Source organism: Podarcis raffonei, chromosome 14 (genome assembly GCF_027172205.1).
Source record: "Podarcis raffonei isolate rPodRaf1 chromosome 14, rPodRaf1.pri, whole genome shotgun sequence".
Taxonomy (NCBI): Eukaryota; Metazoa; Chordata; class Lepidosauria; order Squamata; family Lacertidae; genus Podarcis; species Podarcis raffonei.
Window position 1 is genome coordinate 38,969,755 of NC_070615.1, and position 11,589 is coordinate 38,981,343.

Here is an 11,589-nt window from a genome sequence, read left to right on the forward strand (position 1 = left end):
GGAGTTTGTGGGCTCTCCTTCCTTGGAGGTTTCTAAGCAGAGGTTGGATGGACATCTGTCATGGATGTTTTAGCTGAGATTACTTCATTGCTGGGGGTTGGACTAGATGACCCTTGGGGTCCCTTCAAACTCTGTGATTCTTTTAAAGCCACACAAGTTGAGGGCTATCTTTGCTTCCCGTAGGGACATGTGCCATATTTGAGTTTGCAACTTGGAACACATCTTTCCATACATCTATTGCATGTAGAAAAATTGCACACGCAGAAGAATGTGGTGCTTGCTTCCCTCACAAACCAGCATTCATGCATTGATTCAAAACTCAGAAACAGCTGCAGATATAGATAGAATCTCACTCGTATCTCCAGAGTCTGTACTGGAGCCAGCTCCAGGGTTGATGGGGCTCTTGCCAACGTGTCATCAGAGGAGCTCCACTGAGTGACTTCTCAGTAATGTGTTTGTTTGGTAAGCAGTGGCAAGGAGCAGGGAAAGCACCATTTAAAGTTCCCCACCAAGTCCCAGAGCAGTCATCATCATGTTAACATGGCCAGAGGGGGCGGTCAGGGCAGGCACCATAAATATAGCAGAGTGACTCCATCAACTCTGTTGAGAGACAAGCTGCCTTGGCTCTTCTGTCATCTGGATGCAGCTATTCCATGAGGCTGCAGAGCAGAGGCCCACTCCATCAGCTCTGCTAAAAGACAGGCTGCATTTGGCTCTTCCTCTCCCTGAATGGTGTCCATCCCACCTGGATGTCCTAAAAGCAGTAACTTCAAGAACTGGTGCCTGACTGTATTTCTTTTTCTTCTCCCTCCTCCTCCCTCTTTCATTTCCTCACCACTATGAGAATGAAATCCACACTCAACTCCGAGTATATTTCACCCCCCATGTCTTTTAGATTGTATGTCTGAGGGCTGGGGCTGCCTTGTTGTTGTTTTTTGTTTTGAATTGTTCTGTAAAGCCACTCAGGGAACTGTTTTGGTAGACAGAAAGGGGTGGTGGTGGAATGCATCAAAAATAAATAAATATAGACTAGAGTCAGCTACTGAAAATTAAGTTCCTCTGTCTCTTGTCTCTTACAGATGTCTGCCCCCAAACTACCTACTGCAGGAATCCTGGAGTCATTTCAAACAAAGTTACAAGTAATTCCATTCTCTCCCTTTTGTGCGTCAAGACAAAAAGCGGAGAGAGCGAGAGTGCGCACTGATTTTTATAGCTTCACATGGGGTTTTAGGCACAGTAATGATCAAAATTTGCTTCCACTGAAGCATCGTATTTGGAGAGGAAAAAGTTCATTCCTTGCTTTGCATCTCAGTTAAATATGGTCCTCAGTTTGTTTGACTTCTCTGTAATCAACCATCCCTGAAATGAATACGTGTGTTGACAGGCTAACTAGCACATTTATTTTAGCAATGAACAAAAGCCCTCTCCTGTGGATCCTCCCCCCTTTTCTTGCCACGAAATGTATTTATGCTTCTTATTCAGATGGGTTTAGGAATTGTTTCTTCTCTACTCCCTTCTCCATTTCTCTCTGGCAATTTTTTCTTTAAAAAAACCTTTGTAGGATAAAGGGGGCAAGGGAATTATAAGCAGAAATGACTGGGTGTTGTGATCCTTGGCTCAGACAGAATTTGGTTCTCCTGTGAGGGCAGGACTCAGGGCTGGGGAATCTCAGACCCAGCAGCCAAATGTGGCCCTCTGAAATTCTCTGTCTGGCCCTTGGGACTCTCCCCCAAATTCCATGATTTGCTGCTGTGGTTGTCTTTGTCTAACTGACCATGCCTTTGCTTGCTTGGAGATCAGATAGGGCTGTGTGCAGAAATTCGCTTAATGTAGAAAGGGAAAATTTCCATTGGTTACTCTGCCTGATTGTGCCTCTGACGGTACCCAACACTGGCATGTGCCCCCCCTCAAGGTAAAAACAAGTTATTTTATTTATTAATTAGATTTATATACCACCCTTTGCCAGAGGATCACAGGGCGGTTTATAGTATAAAATACACACCATAACAACAAAGACAATAACTCCAAAACAATAGCGAGGGCTGCCATATGTCTGGAATTTGCTGAACATTTCTGGAATTTGTCCGCTGAAAACAGAGTCTGGGCAGAATTTTCAAAAATCAGAAGTGTTTTGTTGTTGTTGTTGTTGTTGTTGTTGTTGTTGTTGTTGTTGTTGTTGTTGAATTTCCTAAAAACAAACAAACAAACCCTCAGACCCTTTTTTTAAAGATAACCCCCTCCCCCAAAGCTCAGCAACTTTTACCAAAATGGTCAACAAGTTTTGTGCCTGGATTTTCACTTTTTCAAAGATGACAACCCTTCAATAACTTTACCCATGGTAAGAGCATGAGTCTCTTAATCTCACGGTCATGGGTTCGAGCTCCACGTTGGGCAACATTTCAGGGGGTTGGACTAGATGATCCTTGGGGTCTCTTCCAACTCTGCAACTCTTCTATGAATCTATGATTCGATTTATTATTAGGTTTTAGCCAAAATGCCTTAGTATCCCCAACTGACTGGTTGGATCCCAAGCAAGCGAGTTCCACTTTGGTCATGTTGTAACGAGCCTCAAGTCACAAATAGGAAGGTAAGAAGGCATTGTTTTCTGTTTTCCCTTCATTCCTCACATGCAGCACTGCTTCCGTTCTGCTTCCGTTTGCCTTCCACCAAAAGCTATGTTATTTAATCCATTGTCCACTGTAGCAAAATCATGTAACTTACGTGGGCTACGTTTTCATTATGTTGTTCAATCACGTTCATTTCACTGCAAATAAAACAGAATGTTAATGGGTGGGGCTGGGGTGAGCATAATCAATTGCATGTCCTTTGTGAACCAAAAGCAGCAGCAACCATGAATACCAATTTTATCCACTGGATTGGTTTCTGTTCCAGACAAGGAACAAATAAGTGAACACCAGCAATTTCCATTCCATTTCTGTTTTTGTTGGAATTCTACCACATCTGTAGCCATGCCCAATTTTTCACTTTGAGTTTGACGGGACCTACAGCTCAGTTGGGAGAGCCTGAGACTTGTAACCTCAGGGTTGTGGGTTTGAGCCCCATGTTGGGCAAAAGATTCCTGCATTGCTGGGGGTTGGACTAGATGACCCTCGTGGTCATTTCCAACTCTACAATTCTATGGTTCCGTGTGTGAGAAACTTGCTCTGGATACAGTGCGATGCTTTGGAAAAAGATCTTGCCTCTTTGAGAACAGGCAACTCTGTAAGGCGGAGAAGAAAAGGGATTGAGAAGGGGAAGGGAAGTAAGATCACGGTTGCAATTATCTCTGTGTTTGCTCATGAATAAACCAAAGTAATCAAATATAGATTTACGAGCAGAAAAATAGCATCCCTGAGCCTTGGGTGCATTACAGCCCTGCTTCAATTCCACAGAACTTGTCATTGCTCTCTGCATCCAAACTTGTCAATGAATAGTTTTTTCCACTAGTTTCATATGGATCGTTTCTTGGGAAATATTCATGCAGATCACAAGATATTGTCTCTTGGTTTTTACTCTTACATATCCGAAACAACATCTCTCTCTTGTAGTAGTAGAACAGCAGCAGTTGGGGTCTCTGTAGGTGGTTGCTGTTATCCCCCCCCCCCTTTTGCTCCCTTTGACTTTACACTGTTCATCTTCAGGCTTGTATTGGATGCATTTTGATGAACAATTCCTGAAATGATGGATTTAGGCTTTAAATGAAATTGTGCTCCATAAGCTGTGAAACAAAGATTCATAACTCATCCTCAGCGCCACACATTTTCGGTGAAAATTATCTTTCATGCTTTGATCTACACTGTATCATTTAACTGAGTGTCCTCATGCACAGTATCAATCAAATCTGCAGAAGGTGCTGGAGAAAACTCATTGGAGACCCGGAGAATACAAATCATGGACACATCTGCTGGGGAGAAGGGGGAAAATGAGCCGTAAGTCACAGTTTTAGTCTTGCCCAATTACAGCTGAACGATTCCTGTGCAAACGCTCGAGAATAAAGTTCTGATCTTCCAGGTCTCCATTTTTGCCATGAGTCCACAGCACTGGCGGGACCAGGCTTTGGTTGGCAGGCCTGATGCAGGAGGAGGAAGAACTAAGAGTCTGGCCTCATGGGGACCAGGGTTGGAAAGGGGAGGCCTTTCTGCTTGTTCCTCAACTTGTGCTTCAGAAAGGGGAGCAGGGGTGCAGACTCCTTCCCCCAGGCCTCCCAGCAGAGGGGAGAGACGCAGTGGGGAGGGCTGTGGGCAGCAAAGGGAGGAGGCAACTCAGGAGCCAGCAGTGATTGATCAGCAGTGGCGTAGCGTGGGGGGTGCAGGGGGGGCCGGCCGCACCGGGCGAAACATCTGGGGGTTAGGGTTAGGGGGCGCAAATCCACGGGTTAGGGGGCGCAAATTACTTGCCTTGCCCCGGGTGCTGACAACCCACGCTACGCCACTGTTGATCAGGAGCCGAAATAAGAGAATGCAGTACTGTCACCTAGAGAACCTGACACTGCCTCCATGGATGGGAGCAGGCCCAACTTGGAAGAGCGTGCTTTCGCAATCTCAGCATTCCTGCAAAGTGAGTGACGTTAGGATATAGTTCCATTCCACCTTAAAAGGGTCAGGCATGACTGTTGTGTATCACATGCCTGTTTACTTCCAGCACAGTCTGCTGGGAACTTCCGTTGTATGTTGCTTTTGCTATACTGCTGTTTTGCTGGACACGAAGGGAAGCAGACATGTTTTTTCCTTTGTTCCTGAACTATGCTGAATTAACACTTGTAAATATGCTTACACACAACTCTGTCCGCCACTTCCGTTGTGGAGATTTATTCACTCTGCTAATTAGCATGCCCGGTAGCCTCAGAAGGCAACTGAGGCTCGAGTCGCTGACTGATTGATGCTGTACCGGAGATCGTCTGGCTGCTGGCCAGTGGCTGGAGCAAGCTGGGGGCCTGCCAAATGCCCCCGTCTCCCTGGCAGTATCCCAACAAATGAGTCTTGCAAGTGAGTGTGGCATGCCTCATCTTTGAAAGCTTGGCAGATGGGGCATGGAAACCATTGGGACGGCTTTGTTGCTTCCATTCAGTTCCATAATCTCCAACATTTTTCTGATGAAAATAGGGACATCCTAAGAAAAACCAGAACATTCCAGGATCAAATCAGATACCGAGATGGCTGCTGTCCCTCCCAGGGACTGCCCCTGGATAATAGGGACACTTGGAGGGTCTGCATTTACATGTTTTGCTGTCATTTTTTGTATCCTATGAACATTTCCATACCTTCCAACATTTCTCTGATGAAAATAGGGACGTCCTATTCCATGATGATAATGATAACTTTAGTATTTATACCCTGCCAACCTAGCTGGGTTGCCCAGGACATTCCAGGATCAAATCAGAAACTGGGACAGCTTCTGTAAATCCAGGACTGTCTCTGGAAATTAGAGAAACTTGGAGGGTCTGCAGTTCTGAATGTCTTGACTGAATCTTGAACTCCTGAATTGTTACCCTGACTTGTGTCTGCTACCAAGTCTTTATTCTCATGAATAAAGATCTTTCTTACTTACAAATAAGAACCTGTTGGGAGGAAGGCAGCAAAATGTGTGTGTAGATTACAACCTTGATCATTTTCCGGAAAATCTAATATCTGGGAGTGGGAGCAAGGAGGAGGTAAGTTTTTCAGTTCTGAAGGCTGCACTTGGTGGTTGGCAGTGGGTCGGGGAACTGGGCATGGGGGAGAATTTCACTTCACTTCACATTTAAAAGTGACCTGACTAAATCCACACTTTCTGAAATACTATGCAAAATGAAACACAACCACCCTTTGAAATTTACTACACTTTTTTGAATTCTGCCCTGCAGTTCTCCAGCCAAACAGTATGTACAAAAGTGCATGGATTTGGACATAGTGTGCATCTAAACACACCCATTGGTAAAAATAGCATACAAATATGCATTACGTTAGGGGAAAGTGCTTGCAAAATGTGTACATCTGTCTAAACTACATACAAAATCTCACTAAAATGCTGAAGAATTTTCATAAGGATTTTTTTTTAATGCAAACTGCTTCAGAAATGTGGAGAAGTGAATTTAAGAGTGGAAAATGAGAAACTGAGGGAACTTTAAATTTAAAGATTATATGGTCAGGGTGTTGCATGATGACCCCCATCTTATTGGCACTCACAATGTGCTCCCCTAGGCCACCAAACAGCTGTTGGACAACCTGAACATTATAACACAACACGATGGCCAGTAACAATGGCCCCAACACTATTTATAGACTAATAAATAGTGGTGTGTTATATTGTTCAGCTTGACCATATTGCAACACAGGGGTCTGTTTATGGATTATTGTTGGACAACCTGAGGCAGGCATGGGGGACCTCAGGCCCAGGGTGAATGTGGCCCTCCAGGCCTTTCTATCTGGCCCGTGGAACTCTCCTGAGGCCACACCTCCTCCCTGGCCACAACCCATACCAGCTCAGCCTTTAAACTGAGTTACGCTACATCAGGTATGTATCTAACTCTCTCCTGGGCTGTGGTAGTTTCTGCTACCTATAGGAAGCAGGGAGGGGAGCCAGAAGAACAAATATCTTTTCTACTTTTGCATGAAAATGACTGCAGCACACTAGGAGTGATTCAGGCTTCACAAATCTCTAAAATAAGTCACTCTGGGCTAAATCCTGCAAATATTTGCAGCCTCATTGAATTTTAATTGCTCGAACTGCCACATTAGGCCCTTGTGGCTCATCTGAGTAGCAAGGAGAATGAAGTTTCTTGTGTGCATAAAGGGTAAGACGAGTAATTCAAAACTGGGGATGGATCGATCTGTCAATTACCCATTTCTGCGTCAGTTTGCTTAAAAGAAAGAAGAAGCCTTCATGGCAATTTGTACACATCTGAGTGCATGTTGCGCCGTGTGTATGCATATTTGCATGCAGGTCTGCCTAATATTCACATTTTTGGCAGCAATTTCCCCTTGTATATTATTTTCACACTCGTCATGTATTTTTGTGGTTGGAGAGTTGCATCACAAAATTCAGAGAAATGCAGATTTCAAAGGACAGCTGTGTTTCAATTCACATATTTATTCCCAAATTGTGAATTAGGCAGGTTCACATTAAAAACCCCCACATATCTCTCTCATCCCTGTCAATGCTGCCAAGTTATTTCCCCCCCCTGCATATTGACCAGCAGCTATCTGCCCATATTCTGTCCATTGAAACTGGTGGGGGAGAAGGCAGGAAGGCCAATGGTAGGTTAGATCTAACGGAACCCCTACTTTAAAACAGCTGCACCTACTGCCAGTTTGCTTCTGGCCCACTTCAAGGTGTTCACATTCGTGTTTAAAGCAGGGCCGGCCCACCCATGAGGCAAGGTGAGGCAACTGCCTCAGACGGCAGAATTCATAGAGACAGCAGATCCCAATGTTCCCCTGGTTCTTGATGCAGATACTACCTCACCCCTTGCTCCCTGACAGGGAGGGATGTGCCATTTTGGGGTCTGCTTCGGTTGCCAAAATGTCTTGGACAAGCTCTGGTTTAAAGCCGTAAATGATTGGAAAGCAAACAGACCAAGGTTGAAGAACGATAATGCATTTCCCTTGGCAAAGATCCCTGGGCACACACTTTGCCAAACTGCCTTTCATCCAATGCCGTTGGGTTGATTGTACCTGCCATTTCCTCTCTATGGCTTTTGAAATGCGAAATTTGAAACACTAAAATCCAGTGCTAAAAATAGTGAAGGAGGGAACATCTGTGAAAATGGTACATAACAATGTTTTTTAACATCTGCCCCTCTGGAATAAAATTGCTTGTGTTCTCATTTAACATCAGATAAATCTTTGTGCGCTGATATGTTTACATGTTTAAATGCAGGTTTGAGATGAGAGAAGAGTCTGATTTAATTGAGTACCAGCTCTTAACATCTTCATTGGTTTTAATTTTAGTTTGAACATGTCATTTGCAGGCTTCCAAAAATGTTTTTCCTTTCCTTATGCTTCTGACAGCCTTAAGTCAGCATGGTGGAAAGACAGAAATCTGAAATAGCCACTGGGATCCCTACCCCACCCCTAGTCACAATGGGACTCATATTTGGTTCTGTGTGCCACACAAACCAGCTCTTTAATTTGTTTAAACCTCTGTTTTGTTTATGGATTCAAGGGGAGAGCAGAGGCTGAAGGGAACTGATAAGAGAAGATCAGTGCCCCTAGAGCAGACATATAGAAACTTTGTGCCTCCAGTTGCTGTTGGGCTTCAACTTCCATCATTCTCAGCAGTAGCATAGCATGGGTTGCCAGCACCCGGGGCCACACGGGTGTGGACTGGGAGGGAGGGAAATGGATGCATGCACATTCAACTGCCTAATGTCGTCCTTGCAACCCAGGAGATCATAGCCACAGAGGTCACTTCTGGAGAGGTCACTTCCTAGTTTGCATGGAGAAGTCACTTTCAACAGAGGCCCAGCGACAGGCATGCACAGCTGTATTAAGGCAATTGAATTTTTTTTGTCTTGACAATTTTGCACCCAGGGCAACTGCCCCTGTGTCCCCTCCATGCTGCGCCACTGATCCCCAGCCAGCATGGAGTCCAATGGCAACTGCCTTGCATGCCGAAGGTCCCAGGTTCAATCCCTGGTGTCCCCAGGTAGGACTAGGAGAAACTACTGTTTGAACTACTACTACTACTACTACTACTACTACTACTACTACTACTAATTTATTTATACCCCGTCCATCTGGCTGAGTTTCCCCAGCCACTCTGGGTGCCTCCCAGTCAAGTGTTAAAAACAGTACAGCATTAAATATTAAAAGCTTCCCTGAACAGGGCTGCCTTCAGATGTCTTTTAAAGATAGGATAGCTGCTTATTTCCTTCACATCTGAAGGGAGGGTGTTCCACAGGGTGGGCGCCACTACCGAGAAGGCCCTCTGTCTGGGTCCCTGTAACCTCACTTCTCGCAATGAGAGAGCCACCAGAAGGCCCTCGGTGCTGGATCTCAGTGTCCAGGCTAAACGATGGGGGTGGAGACGCTCCTTCAGGTATACAGGACCAAGGCCGTTTAGGGCTTTAAAGGTCAGCACCAAATCTTGGAACTGTGCTCGGAAATGATGGGGAGCCACTGCCAGTCAGAACAGGGAATACTGGGCTAGATGGACCAATGGTCCGACTTGGCTCAATGCAGATTCCTATGTTCCTATGGAGGGATATCCCTGCCGAAAAGCTTTCTTTCTCGGATCCTGCAAAACACTGCCCACATCCTTCAGGGCACGGCTGGGTCATTGTGCACAAGAGTCATCCCCGCAAGGTAAGGCAAAGCACTGTTTGCTGTAATGGCATGTCAGCAAGACAGAGTTTAACTTAGCTAGAGAAAATAGCAAATGCAGAAAACAGACACTGACAGATTCGCATTGCGATCAGAACCAACATCATTCCTGCTCAAGCGGACAATTTTGATTTAGAGCCATATCTGCCGGTGGTTTGCTTTTTCACCAGCTGTCAATCATGGGAGACAAAGGGCTCCAGGGAACCTGCTTCAGTACATTAGAGATCACCTTTTCGACAGACAGCCCTGTCTCTTCAGTTTGCCTCGCTCGCTCTCCAAAACATCCTGAGAGAGAAGGGCCAGGAAGGTATTAAGAAAACTCTGCCGTCTTACTCAAGGAGAACAGCAGCCTAGCTTGGCAACCTTGCTTGGAGTGCACCAGCTTCTAATTTTAGGCTTTGGATCAGGGCAATTGTCACAGTCAGTGTGTATTAATAAGCGACCATTCAACTGAGATTTTTTTAAAAATGTTCTTTAATATTTCCCTCTAATTCTGAACTCAGTAGACCTGTGCCAATGGCTTTGTAGGAAAAAAACAGGGCAACCCGTATGCCACAGAGGTTTTAGGATACTGAGAGGAATACCAAGGCACTCAACTAGTTAAAAAACACCACCACCTCACCCCATATGCAAAAATAATTTCCCTCCAAATAGTCCCTCTAAAAAAAACCCTCCTGCTGTTCTTGCCCCATAGGCTTCCAAAAACCAGCGTGTGACAGTGTGATAGGATGGGTGAATCTGTCAGTTTCAGTTTCTTTCAGTTTCTCACTTTTTAATCTTAAGTTCTTCACTTTTTAATATCAGTTTGCCTTTTTGAAACTAAAAACAACAACCCCTATTGAAAATTCCACCAGCATGTTGGTGCAAATTGTCCTAATCTATACATTTTTGGTGGGGGTATGCAATTTATCTAATATACAAATCCTGCAAAACAATCTATCCTAATATCATACATTTCTGTCAGAAACTTATGCACAATTTACCATATTTATAAAATCTTATCTACAATAAGTAATGTGATTTGCCTCTAGGAATGAAGCTGCTCAATATCTTCGTTTCCCTTAGAGATTGCCTCCAGGTTTCTGGGATCTATCTCCCTGAAAGAATATTATTAAAGAAGCTGAATAACTGTGGAATAAAGATTTTCTGGAACCTGTTTCGTCCATTGGGCAATGTTCCTGATCCAGAATTTCTGCCTTTGGATGGGAAATGGCTCCTCCTCTCTCCTTGAAAAATAATGGGTTATTTTACCATTGCTATGCTACATCCCAATACATAGAAGAGATGCATGCAGTCTGCAAAGATGATAAGAAGGGATTAATACCCCTCTTTTCACCCTCCAGGCTCTCAAAGCAATTTACAACACTTTAAACGAAAATCATAGCTTTTCCTTGTGCTCTGCTCTAAACCATTCCCAGTACTGTGGGTCTCACTGTGGCTTGTGGCTCAGGGGCAAAGGCATCATCTTACAACCAACCACTCCCCCAATGTGGGTAACTGATTTAAAGAAAAGGCACCTCATCTTCTCTGCTCCAAATGCTCTTTCCAAACATAGGCTCTTTCCAATTCAGAAAATGGCCTGCACCCATAGCTTTTGCCTTTTGGCAGCTTGGGGCTGATGGGAGTAGGAGTCCATCAGTATTTCCCAAACATGCACCCTGCCCATTTCCATATTGAAATAATATAAATTAGCAGCAGGGTTGTCTCACATGAGTTTCTTCTGCATCAGGGTTGGAGGGAACAGATGGTCCTCTAGATGTTTCTACACAATAACTCTTGTTGGGTGGCATTCAATGATATAGTTGCAGCCTTGCAAGGACTACGGCTTAGTGCAATGGGTCTCTTTCCTCCTGCCCCATCCTATTATGCTTGCCTCCACACCGCCACCAAATCTGCTCTGGAGGCTTGGCAGAAGTCCCAGATTTGTGGGTGGTGGGGAGGATGTCCCGGTGAAGAAGGAGAAATCTCTGTGCTGATGGAACTTTAGCCTTAGCACTACATTGAATATAATCCACTATTTCTGACCATTAGTCATGCTGGCTGTGGTCGATGGGAGTTAGAGTCCAACAACATCTGGAGGGCCACAATTCCCTCATCCATGCACTACAAACTGTTACCCATCTGGTACTTGTTTGATTTGAGAGTGATTTGATTGACTGCCCTTGGCTTGAGGGAGGTTCGCACAACCCCCTCCATGCATAGAAAGGACACACTGAAGACAGAGAAGAAGAGGAGTTTGGACTTGATACCCCACTTTATCACTACCCTAAGGAGTCTCAAAGTGGCT